The following is an 11100-nucleotide window of genomic DNA, read 5'->3' as shown; positions in this document are numbered from 1 at the left end:
CCAGCACTGCTCCAGTTCTGCCTCCAGAGCACAACCCTGGCTGGCAGCTTCCTCACTCCCCTCACTCCATGCCCTCTGTTATGTACCAGAAAGTAAGCAGCAGCCTCAAAATCCTCCTGCAATGTAGAATTTGAGCACCCAATCATGTGGGTATACTATATAAGGGAAAAAATCCACATTATTGGAGGGTATCGTTAAAGTACAAAGGATCACAACAATGAAAGCACTCAGGGAAAGAGCTGGGCCTGTTTAGTCTAGAGGTGACTGAGATAGGCTCTTACTAGTGCATATAAATATCTCCAAGGCAGGTGGTAAGAGGATGCTCTTGATGCTCCATTTGACTACTATGAGGTGTTTCAGTTGTTCATTTTCCTTTCCCCAGAAAAGTTTTAAGTAAAAAAATAGAAATTGTCCACTGCTAAGCAACTAAAGTTGAAGGCTCATGTTTACATACAGTGCTGTATTTCTGTCAGGATTTTGTTTTTGCCATAGTAGCTGTCCCTAGGCCGAGAGTGGGAGACAAATCTTTAGGGCAGAGGCTCAAGTCAGCTTCTCCTCTTCATCTGTGCTTTGAGAAGCACAAGAGCACTTAGGGGAAAGGCCCTCCAGTGCAGTAATCCTACCCTGCTGATGTGACACATGTAATTAACCAGCATTTAAATTAACATCAGGGAGAGTCAGCTCAGGGTCTTAGTGACTTCTTTTCAGGCACTATCTTAATCCCTGTTGCTGATCAGAGATGTAATGCTGGCAGCTGACACTGACTGGTCTTTTTTTTTTTTTTTCCCCAGCATCAGAAAATCCAGTGTCAGGCTTTGGTGTTTGGCACTGGTACAGGACAGACCTGACAAGGGGAATGCTGAACTGGCTCTCACCTGGCTTTTACTTTCTCAGGAAGGGTGGGAGGACATTCAGAGAGAAGGCAGAGGCAAGTTGGAAAGCAGGTTTAAATAAAGAGATCAGCATGCTCTTGACATCTCAGAGTCTCAGATAAATTTCATCCCTCTCGCTCCCAAAGCAAGTCTATTCTTCTGTAAGACATGTGTCTAAAATTCCCAGAAGAATCTAGAGGAGACAGCTCCCAAAACTGGTCAGTTTATTTAAACAAAATTGCTGCTGAAAGCAAGAAGTGATCTGGCTGTGTTCCTTTCCTGGTTTCAGTAGGATTGTCATGTTGCCTAACACAGTTCAATTAACCAAACCACTGACTGGTCCTGCCAAATCAGAATTTTCTTACACTGCCAGATGTGTTTATTGTTGTGTACTCAGGTATATAAACTGGTTTCACCCTCAGATCAGGTTGTTTATAATACAGCATAAGTATGAAAAAAAAAAGTTGAAAAAAGATGGAAAAAAAGAAGGAAAATATTTTAAAAAAGGTTTTCTTATGCTTCAAACATCTGCTTTGCAATTAACCAGTTTTGTTTTGGCAGGTTTTTGATACACCACTGTAGATATTTCAGCACAAAATTAGCTTCAGTTTTAATCCAGTATTTATGGATGAATCTTCTTAATCTTCATAGTGACAGATGCAGAAAGAATTATTTCTTAGAGCATGTCTCACTATCACTGTGCTTAGGAATGAGATGGATTGCTGTAAAGTTTGATATTTTAAAATGTGTTCTGACATCTGAAAGAAGTGCAACTCCACGCTATTTTTCATTACGGCACAAAGGATATCTTTGTCTTTAAATTTCAAGGGCAGTTATAACTCAATGGCTAAATTTCTTGCATAGGTACCATGCTATGATGCACAAATCTTCCTTTTTTTTTTCTTTATAAATATATCTCTTAAATAAAGTGTGGACATGGTTTCACAATCCAAACTAAAAAGAGCTCATGCTCTGATGGATTACATTCAAATTTACATTCATGTCCAGATTTCTATTTTATTTCTCTATGTTTTTTTTGAGTTAGAATCACAGAATCACAGAAAGATTTAGGCTGGACGGGACCTCAAAGCCCATCCAGTGCCACCCCTGCCATGGCAGGGACACCTTTCACTACCCCAGGCTGCTCCAAGCTCCAGTGTCCAACCTGGCCTTGGGCACTGCCAGGGATCCAGGGGCAGCCACAGCTGCTCTGGGCACCCAGTGCCAGGGCCTGCCCACCATGCCAGGGAACGATTTGTTCCTAATAACTGGGTTAAATCTACCCTTTTTCAGCTTAAAGCTATTCCACACCTCATATCCTGGGGTCAGTTTTGAGCACCACACTCCAAGGAGGACATTGAGGCATTGGAGCGTGTCCAGAGAAGGGAACGGAGCTGGGGAAGGGTCTGGAACCCCAGGAGAGGCTGAGGGAGCTGGGAAGGGGCTCAGCCTGGAGAAAAGGAGGCTCAGGGGGGACCTTGTGGCTCTGCACAGCTCCTGACAGGAGGGGACAGCCAGGGGAGGCTCTGCTCCAGGGAACAGGGACAGGAGGAGAGGGAATGGCCTCAGGCTGGGCCAGGGGAGGTTTAGGATATTAAGTTTAAAAAACTCTTCACTGAAAGAATTACCAAGCATTGGAACAGGCTGCTTGGGGGGAGGAATAATTTTGTGAAAAGTGAAATTCTTAATGCTCAGGTAACTTGAGTATGGAAAAGGTGACAAATGGAAAAAATAATCACAGCATCACACATTCAGTAACTTCAATAAGGAGCAGAGGAATTCCAGAAAAATGTATTAGAGAATTTGATTCTAATATGAGAGAATTTATTTTTGCTGTGAAAAGAACAGCTTTTAGAGATCTTGGCCTGAGGAAAAGCACCTTGAGGAATATGCTTTAAAAAAAACCCATAATGTGTTCCTTAACTGATGAATGCCAGTGGAGGAGCATTTTCATTTGCCTAAATGACCTGCAGAAGGGAGGGGACTGCCTCCCCATGAACTTTTCACTGCTAGCCTAAGAATCATCTGAGCATTAGACACGATGACACATTAATTGACACATTGTGTAACAGCAATTTGAGCAGCACTTTGAATTCATTTTTGTATCTCATGTTTTCTATTGGACCATTGCCATGGTGACACATGCTCTCCAAAAATTAATTTACTGAGCACCAAGAAAGCACTCACTTCCAGGCTAAGCCAGAGCCTACTGGAAATCAATGCTATTCTCTCTCTCCCCTTTAAAAAGCCTTGGGTCAGGCCATTCTTTTGCATGCAGCACAGAAAATAATTTGTGATGTGTTTGCTCTGAGTGCTAAGACTGTGTTGTATGTAGCAGCTTTTTTAATAGTAAAATTTTCTTTGCATAAATTCCAGCTCAGTGGAGAGTATTTGATGGAGATCGAAGTTTTTATGGGATGTAGGATAAACACTTATTTTTCAAACAAATTAAGGCTGCTTTGGTAGATGGTGTCAGCAAATGCCCTACCTCCCCTCATTTCTGAGATTATATAGTTGAATAATAACAGGACAGTGAAATAATGTGTATAATTTTGGGTCATGTAATTTATATGAGGGTTGCAGCAGTCCCTTTGCTAACCAAAATTCTCCCATCACATGCTTACTATCTCTTTGATTGCTCATAAGTGACACATGAACAAATAGCATTTGTTTGGCATTACAAAGTTAACAGCAGGAATTTCATTTTACTCCTGTATGTTCATACCTTCTTCCTAGAAATATCTCCTCGTGCTTTGTCTCTCAAGGCCTCTCTCTGTAACACCCTGCAAGCCTCATCACTTGAAAAAACATTTACAGTTTGAAAGAAAATGAGGGAAGAGACTGAGTGTGAGGCTCTGCTATGGTGTTCAAATGAAGAACAATTTCTTTTTCAGGCTAATGCTGTGCTTTGCAATGATGTGTTCAGTAATGGAGTACTAACTAATATAATATGTGTTTATTTTCTCCCACATAATATGGGTTTCTAAAGGAAATGGATCCATCTTCTAATACCTTACACTCTTAACACTTCTTTTAAAGTAATGCAAGATAGGGTTACTATCATGCAGAAGTTGATTTTTGCTGTTATTCCTAATTGATTATTTATGGTGAAACAAGTCATATTCCACCCTTTTGCTAAAAAGCTAACAAGACGTGTTAGAGTGTTAAAATTCTGTATTTTGAAGTCCACCTGAATAAAAAAGCTGTGCTTTTACATTTGAAATTACAATAGTTTTAAACCTAGCTAGCAGATTAAAGTCAGCACGTGGCACAAAAATTCTATCCACATGATTTTTTTTTTTTAAGGGATATTTTGTTTCTTTCTGCTGTTTCCCCATTTGCTACCCAGTAAATAACTGGGTACTATCTGTCTATTGATGTCTACCAGCGTAATTTGTGTTACAACCCATTCCCTTTAATGCCGTGGATATTTGTTGGTAAGTGTTTTGCTAATTATAACAGCAGCAGTGTTGTGTTTCATGTTGATTTAAAATCAATTATAAAATTATTCCAAAGTTAAAACTGAAAGGTGCAATTGACCCTGATATAGAAAAATCCTCATAGTGGTTCAGCTGCAGAGGATTTTCCAGGCCTAGGGATGTGACGAGTGATTTGTGTGATAAAATTTTTCTTTTATCAGTGAGATGGAAGATGAACAAAGGCAGATGGGTGCAGCTTCAAAATTCATACAGAGTCTGTCTCCTGAAGAGAAGTTTTCCAAAGCACGGGAATGACTTCCTTGTGGATTTACTGTTCTTTTCTTAAACAAGAACCTAAAGTCACAGAAAAACATCTTCATTTGCTGCTAGACCTTTACCTGGGTTGTTTTTCTGCCCAGATTGTGATCTAGCACATGATGTTATAATGGTATTTTTTTCCACAGATAAGAGCTCTGACTTTCTATGTAGAACCTTTTGTTACAAAAAACGTGTTGAGTTATAGATTATCCTTGCCTAAACATCTCAAGAACTTGGTTTGACAGCAGCAAAAATCAATTGTGGAGTGCTGTGTGGATCTCTGAGTGGGGCTGATCACAAACCCTATTCAGAGCTAAGCTTCTAATAATGCTTTTTTTTTACTGCAGAGAGACATGATGGGCTAACAGCCTGGGGTGTTGCTGTAATTATGATCCCACAGCAGAAAAGTTGTAAGAGCCAATGATATAAAGTGTCTCATCATACTTTATCGACTGCTCTGAGATCTACATAAAATAAACAGCCAGAAAGGATGGCAACTTTATTACAGCAGCATTTCCAATTAAAGCAATCCTGTTGTAACTGCTGCACAGGTGCTACAAAATATGAACTCTTCATTTTATTCACAATCAATGCAGCTGTATCATCCTCCTCACCCCTTCTGTTCCTTCTGTTTGATTTAATTTCAGGGTATTTAATTCAGTACTTCACTGGAGATTCAACACTTTCCTGGAGAGATTACACTGGAGTTTCCACAATTTAAATAGTGTGCAGGCAGTTTGTTCTTTCTACCCAAAAGTAAATTTTTAATCCAGAGGTAACATTTAACAAGACTGTGTAGCTTTCAGTAGGCATACAGGATAAAGAATTTATTGTTTTCTAATGACTCCTTTATTTCCTGATCAGCTGTTTGTGCAGGTGTGTGGACTACTGGGTTGAAAATACTAAAAGGAGGGAGGATTCCACAGTATTTTTTTCTCAGCACTTTCTCTGTCAGGGAATGAATCCTCAAACACAGGTTCAGCTACTGGTGTAAGCTGAAAATTCTACATTCTAGACATCTCTACTGTCCAAATGAAAATGTAGCTAGTTAAGTATCTTTGTCTTCCCTTCTTTTCTTTTTTCCTCCTGTAAGTTTAGTTTCCAGTTCTGCAGAAGTAAGACATCATTTGCCTCCCTCTGGGTTCTCTGTTGCCATCTTGTTGTATTCTGCCACTGTGGAATATCACACACAGTGTGTCTTGTCAAGCTGATAATTGGGCAAACCCTTAAAATCATCCCCCTCTTTCACTGGCTCCTTCTTTGGTCTACCTAGATATTGTCATACAACATCTCTAAACCATTTTTATGGGTTTTTATCACTTATTTATAAATAAATTTATTGACTATATATTTACACATCTAAGATTCTTGTCTGCAATGCTTCAGCTCATTACAAAGACTTTCTGCTACTTTCTGTTTGTGTTGGAGACAGCTCTTTTCAGTATTTCAGAAACTAATGGGACACAAAACAGGCAGTCAGTTGGTACCTTTACTGTCTACTATATATATTCACCTGATTTTCTGTGGTTTTCTTCTACTTCCATCGTTGTTTCATATTCAAGAAAAGAAAAAGGACCCTGCTGTCTGGCAGCCTGTAGCTTCAAGGAAAGTTCTTGTTCATGAAGCATATCTGAAATGTGACTGCATGCTGCCCAGGCATCGAAATAATACAGTAGATACTCAACAAAATGGATTTTTGAGAACACCTGCAGAGGCTTTTTTACTGTTACATTTCAGTGTTTTGTGTCAGTATTGTGTGATGCACGTACTAATTTCTTTGGTGAGATAAAGATACTGAGACAGTTGTTCTGAACAAGGCAAAAAGATATCTAAGTAGGCAAGAATAATTCGTGAACTCTGGGTTAGTACTGTCATGCAAAGGACGAGGTAACTTTTATCTGAGAAGTACAAGCAAAAAGTTTAAGAAGAAAATGCAGAACTCTTATTTTGGGTTCACTGGGGCTGTGTAGACAGGAATTTGGTGAGTCAGCCTACATGGAGAAGGAGCTCCATCATGGCTTCCTTGTAAAAAATTATTTTCTTTCCCTGATTTATCTGATTTATTAATATCTCAGTCATGCTGCAAAAACTTTTCCTATTCCTTAGGCTGCAATCTTGGGCAAAAGGTGAGGAACTACAGTCCTATTTTTTACTGTTTTCCCGTTAACTAGTAGAAAACTAGAATTTTGAGAAAACAGTATTAAGAGTTGCTGCTTTACATATTTTTGGTTCAGAGTTGGATGCTAAGAAAAGTGCATAATCACTTTGTCAATACGGTATTACTGTAAACAAAATAACAGATAAGGTAACAAATCTGGATTGATGCTGATGATGATGAAGTGCACTGTTGGGAGTAATTTATTTCTTTTAACTGGAGAACAAAATTAAACTGACATGACTGAGATAGAGCATTTGGGGTCTCTTTTTACAAGTTTTTCCTTACAGTTCAGAGAATTCCAGGTTCGATGCTGTGATGTCCCTTTGGTTTGAGCTAAGTGGAATCTTGTCAGGAGGCAAAATTGAGGCTCAACACTTGTGTGTAATTATCAGTTTGGGGACTTAGGCTTTGTCAGAACAGAACAATAACCACAATTCAAAGTTTATATCCAGTACTAATATATTCAGTTTATATCCAGGTCTAATTCTTTTAGAATGTGCCTAGGATTCTTCATCCAGACAGTATAAATCCATCAAGGAGTCACACTTTGCAGTTTTAATATGTAATTTTAATTAGCAGATCTTCAGTCTAATGAGCTTCCGAATGTTCCTTGCATTTGCTGAGTTTTCATATAACCATGTGAAGTTTTAAGTACCTTAAATCTTAGGTTTAATCATAATCTGGTGTGCTAGCATGGGTACAGAATGACATCACTCATTGTAAATTAACATTGTCTGAAAAAATGGTCAAATAAATAATTGGAATAATATCTTTCTCACTGTCTTTGCATGTCTGATTACTTTCAGTGGCTGAAATGGTGTGCCCATAGAATCTATAATGGGTTGTTATTGCTACAGTCATTATTTTTAGTACTACTTTAACATTTGCCTAATAGTTTTGGAGAGCTGAGGAATTTTGCAGAATATTATGGAATTATGCTAGAAATACTGCATATTACTGAATACAAACAAATACAATCTTTCTTACTGATATTTATGTTTAATTGTGCAGACAGGTGGGAAGTTCATAAAGAAGATAATTATATATTTAAATAGGAGTAAGTGCAAGATTAAAACAATTTTATCTGCTTATGCTTCAATTCTTATTCTAGTGTTTGCTATACCTTAAGTTTTAAATCCCAAATCCTACATAGGTGGTTCTCTTATATTTTAGCCCAGCTAATCCCACACTCTTGCACTCCGTGACTTTTTCCAAGCAGCTGTTTTGGAAGTAAATATGGCAGTGTTCTACCCATAGTAAAGTTACTTGAAATGTTGGTTTTGGTTTTTTTTTGGGTTTTTTTTTTTTTTTTTTGGTTTTTTGTTTTTTTTTTTTTTAATTTAAAAATTTAAAAATGCCATGAGGAGGTGCTGAGGTCTGGTTTCCATTCCTATTTTAGAACCTCAGTAAAAGGTATGGGAGGTAGGTTCAAGTTCTTAGCTGAGAAATATGAACAACAGAAATTAATAAACCCAAAATTTTAGGTACTGCAGTGAGCTGAAGTAGAACAATCTTCGATTGTCATATTTCTACAGCAGGTTATGGAAAAGTAATTACATTCTCCTTAGCAAGGTAGCTATTAAAAAGCAGGAGAATCTGCTATTCTTGAAAATTATCACTGCAAGGTATTACATAAATCAGTATGAAGATGAGGAAGCACTTCATCACCTCAGGGTTACTACAAGAAGCAACTGCAAGGCACCACAATTTCCCTAACAAGGTACTTGCAGCTTTGGTTATACAGCAATAGAATAAATAATTTCTGTTGACCAAGGAGACTCAGTCTCTGCCATGGCCATTTCAATACAGATTTCCTCAGTGCAGACCAGTTTTTCTTGAAGCAACGCTGGGAAGAGCCATTTACTACTTAACCTCATCTTTGTCCCAGGTACAGAAGGACAAGGCTGCCAAGAAGGTATCTGCAGCTCAGGAGTTGTGCATATTTTTAATTAGGAACTCTGTGCACAACACCAGAACAGGTGGAGCAACAAGATCTTGGGGGATCAACTTCAGAATGTTAGGAGCCTTGTCTAAATACAGTACACACTAATTAAACCATAGACTAAAGCATCTGATCAGAATTTTGTGTGGTGTTAAGAGTGGAAAGGAAGAGTTGTTTGGAGCTTGTCTGGCTCTGCCTCTGTGTTTTGCTCCCTTCTGTCGTTCTGTTCATGCCGAATTTTACTCCTCATTTTAATCACTTCACTGATTGTAGTGAAGCAGCCGTACGACACCCCGTAATTCCTCAAGGGGAGTCATCGAGATGCAAATGCAAAACCACTCCTCAGTTCTTCCGAGGTATCACCACAACTTCTCCTGTTGTCCCAGATTCACTGAGCAAGTAAAATGCAGTTCGCTATTTGGTAGAAGAGCGGCACCCTGTGGCTCGTGCTCGACTTTGCTTTGAAATATTTAAAATCTCTCCGACTTCTTCTGGTGCATGCTGGTTATTATTGTAACACAAGCTTGAAGTTATTTCAGTCCATGAAAGGTAGCAGATTTCTTTTTAGAGACCTGATGATGCTCTGCATACGAGATAAGAGAGCCTTGGGGGCAAGAATATGATTCTATCTTCAAAATGCTATTAAAATGAAATTTTGTGTGTATTTATTTTCATTATTCACAGAACATCTCTGAGATATTTACAGGCAAATATATGTCCTACAGTATGGAATAAAATTAGTCAAACTGGACCTAGACCTCAAGTAGTGCCTTAGGTAGGGCTTTGTGAACCTGATCCCCTGATGTTTAGAAACCTAACATGTATTATTTCAATTCGTTTCTCAAAGAAGAAGCCTGCTGCTAATTTCTACAGGCCCTGTGTTCTGCTGGTGCAAAGGACTCTCAAAAATGAGCAGTGATACTTCCAGTATCACACTTCCTGTGCCCCCTGTGACACCTTTGAGTATCACTATCACTCACAGCATCTTCAAAAAATCCTGCCACAGCTGCCAAAAAAAAGTGAGGCAGTGACACAAAATAAGCCACAAAATGAGTTTGCACTCTTACTGCTTATGGTTTAATTTATTCTTTATTAACCAACCCTATTATCACTACCATTTGTTCCACAGCCTATGTGATGATATTTCTTTAATAATAAATCTCTGCAGAGCTTAGTGCTCTACTTGGAAAGGAATTAAAATATTGATGTGTCTCTGTTTTTTGCTGGCCACCAAATTTTCAGCACTCAGCAGGGCTCAGCAGAAGTCCCAGGTGATGGGTTTTGTTCCAGCAGCACATATGTGTGCCTTGGCCATGCAATAAAAGCAATAATCAATGTTTCTAGAAGAGTAAATTATAACTGAAACACACAGAGAAGTATAAAGGATTTCTACCTTGGGTGGAATTCCAGTTGTGTAGGTCACAACAGGGCTTTACTAAGGTCATGCTTCCCAGAACCAGACCAGCCTGTGAATCTCTTCTATCTACAGGTTGTTATGTAACTTATATATGCTTATTTCATGTGCCCCATCCTGATTTTGCACCCGTATTTCAGGGTTTTGTCTCAGACACTAAAGCAGCAGCTGAACAGCCCCTGCTAGCTGACAGAAAAAAGATTTTTTCTCAGATATATGGAAGTAAGAATCACAGTTCCAGAACAGCAATTGCCCCTCCACTTGGGGCTGGGGTGGAGGCAACACTACTAAGGCAAGAAATCCCAGAGCAATCTAACAACAAATGTAAGAAAACAAGGAGAAAGAGTGCAGAGAGAGTGGCTGGTGGGTGTACAACTGTGGAAGGGAGAAGAAAGAAGATACTTCTATTTTGTTTTTCTTTTTTCACAGGTATCTATCAGATTATCCCCACTGTGCAGAAAAATGAGAGCAGAACAGTGTGAAGATACCTGACTTGCTTTAAAATTACTGCACTGGATCTGTAGCAGGTGAGATACAACATTGCAGAGCTCAGTGGGTAATTTGCCCTAATGACAAGTTAATTGGCATGTTTGAACACTTACAGATGCTGATGTTGTTACTAGTATTTACTCACAGACGCATATTTTCAATAATCAATGAAGCCAGTAACACCCTTCAGGTCTGAGCTGTTGGATAGTCCATCAGAGGCTTAGGAAACAACTCCATGGCAGGAAATTTACTGAAGAGATCCTGAAAAATAAATTTCATTCTCCTGAATTTTCAAGTGGGGTTGTGAAAGAAAGGTGTGATTTTTTAAATAAATATCAGGTTTCATAAGTACATTTGCAACCATTTATCCACTTAGGTTCTAATGCAGAACAGAAATAATGATTTTGACACATTAGAAGCACACTGAAATCTGAAAACGGAAATCTGTCAGTATGACATTTCAGTAACTGTGCTCCATCCTGTCTGTA

This window comes from Vidua chalybeata, chromosome Z, assembly GCF_026979565.1.
Source record: "Vidua chalybeata isolate OUT-0048 chromosome Z, bVidCha1 merged haplotype, whole genome shotgun sequence".
Lineage (NCBI taxonomy): Eukaryota > Metazoa > Chordata > Aves > Passeriformes > Viduidae > Vidua > Vidua chalybeata.
This window is presented reverse-complemented; position numbering follows the sequence as displayed.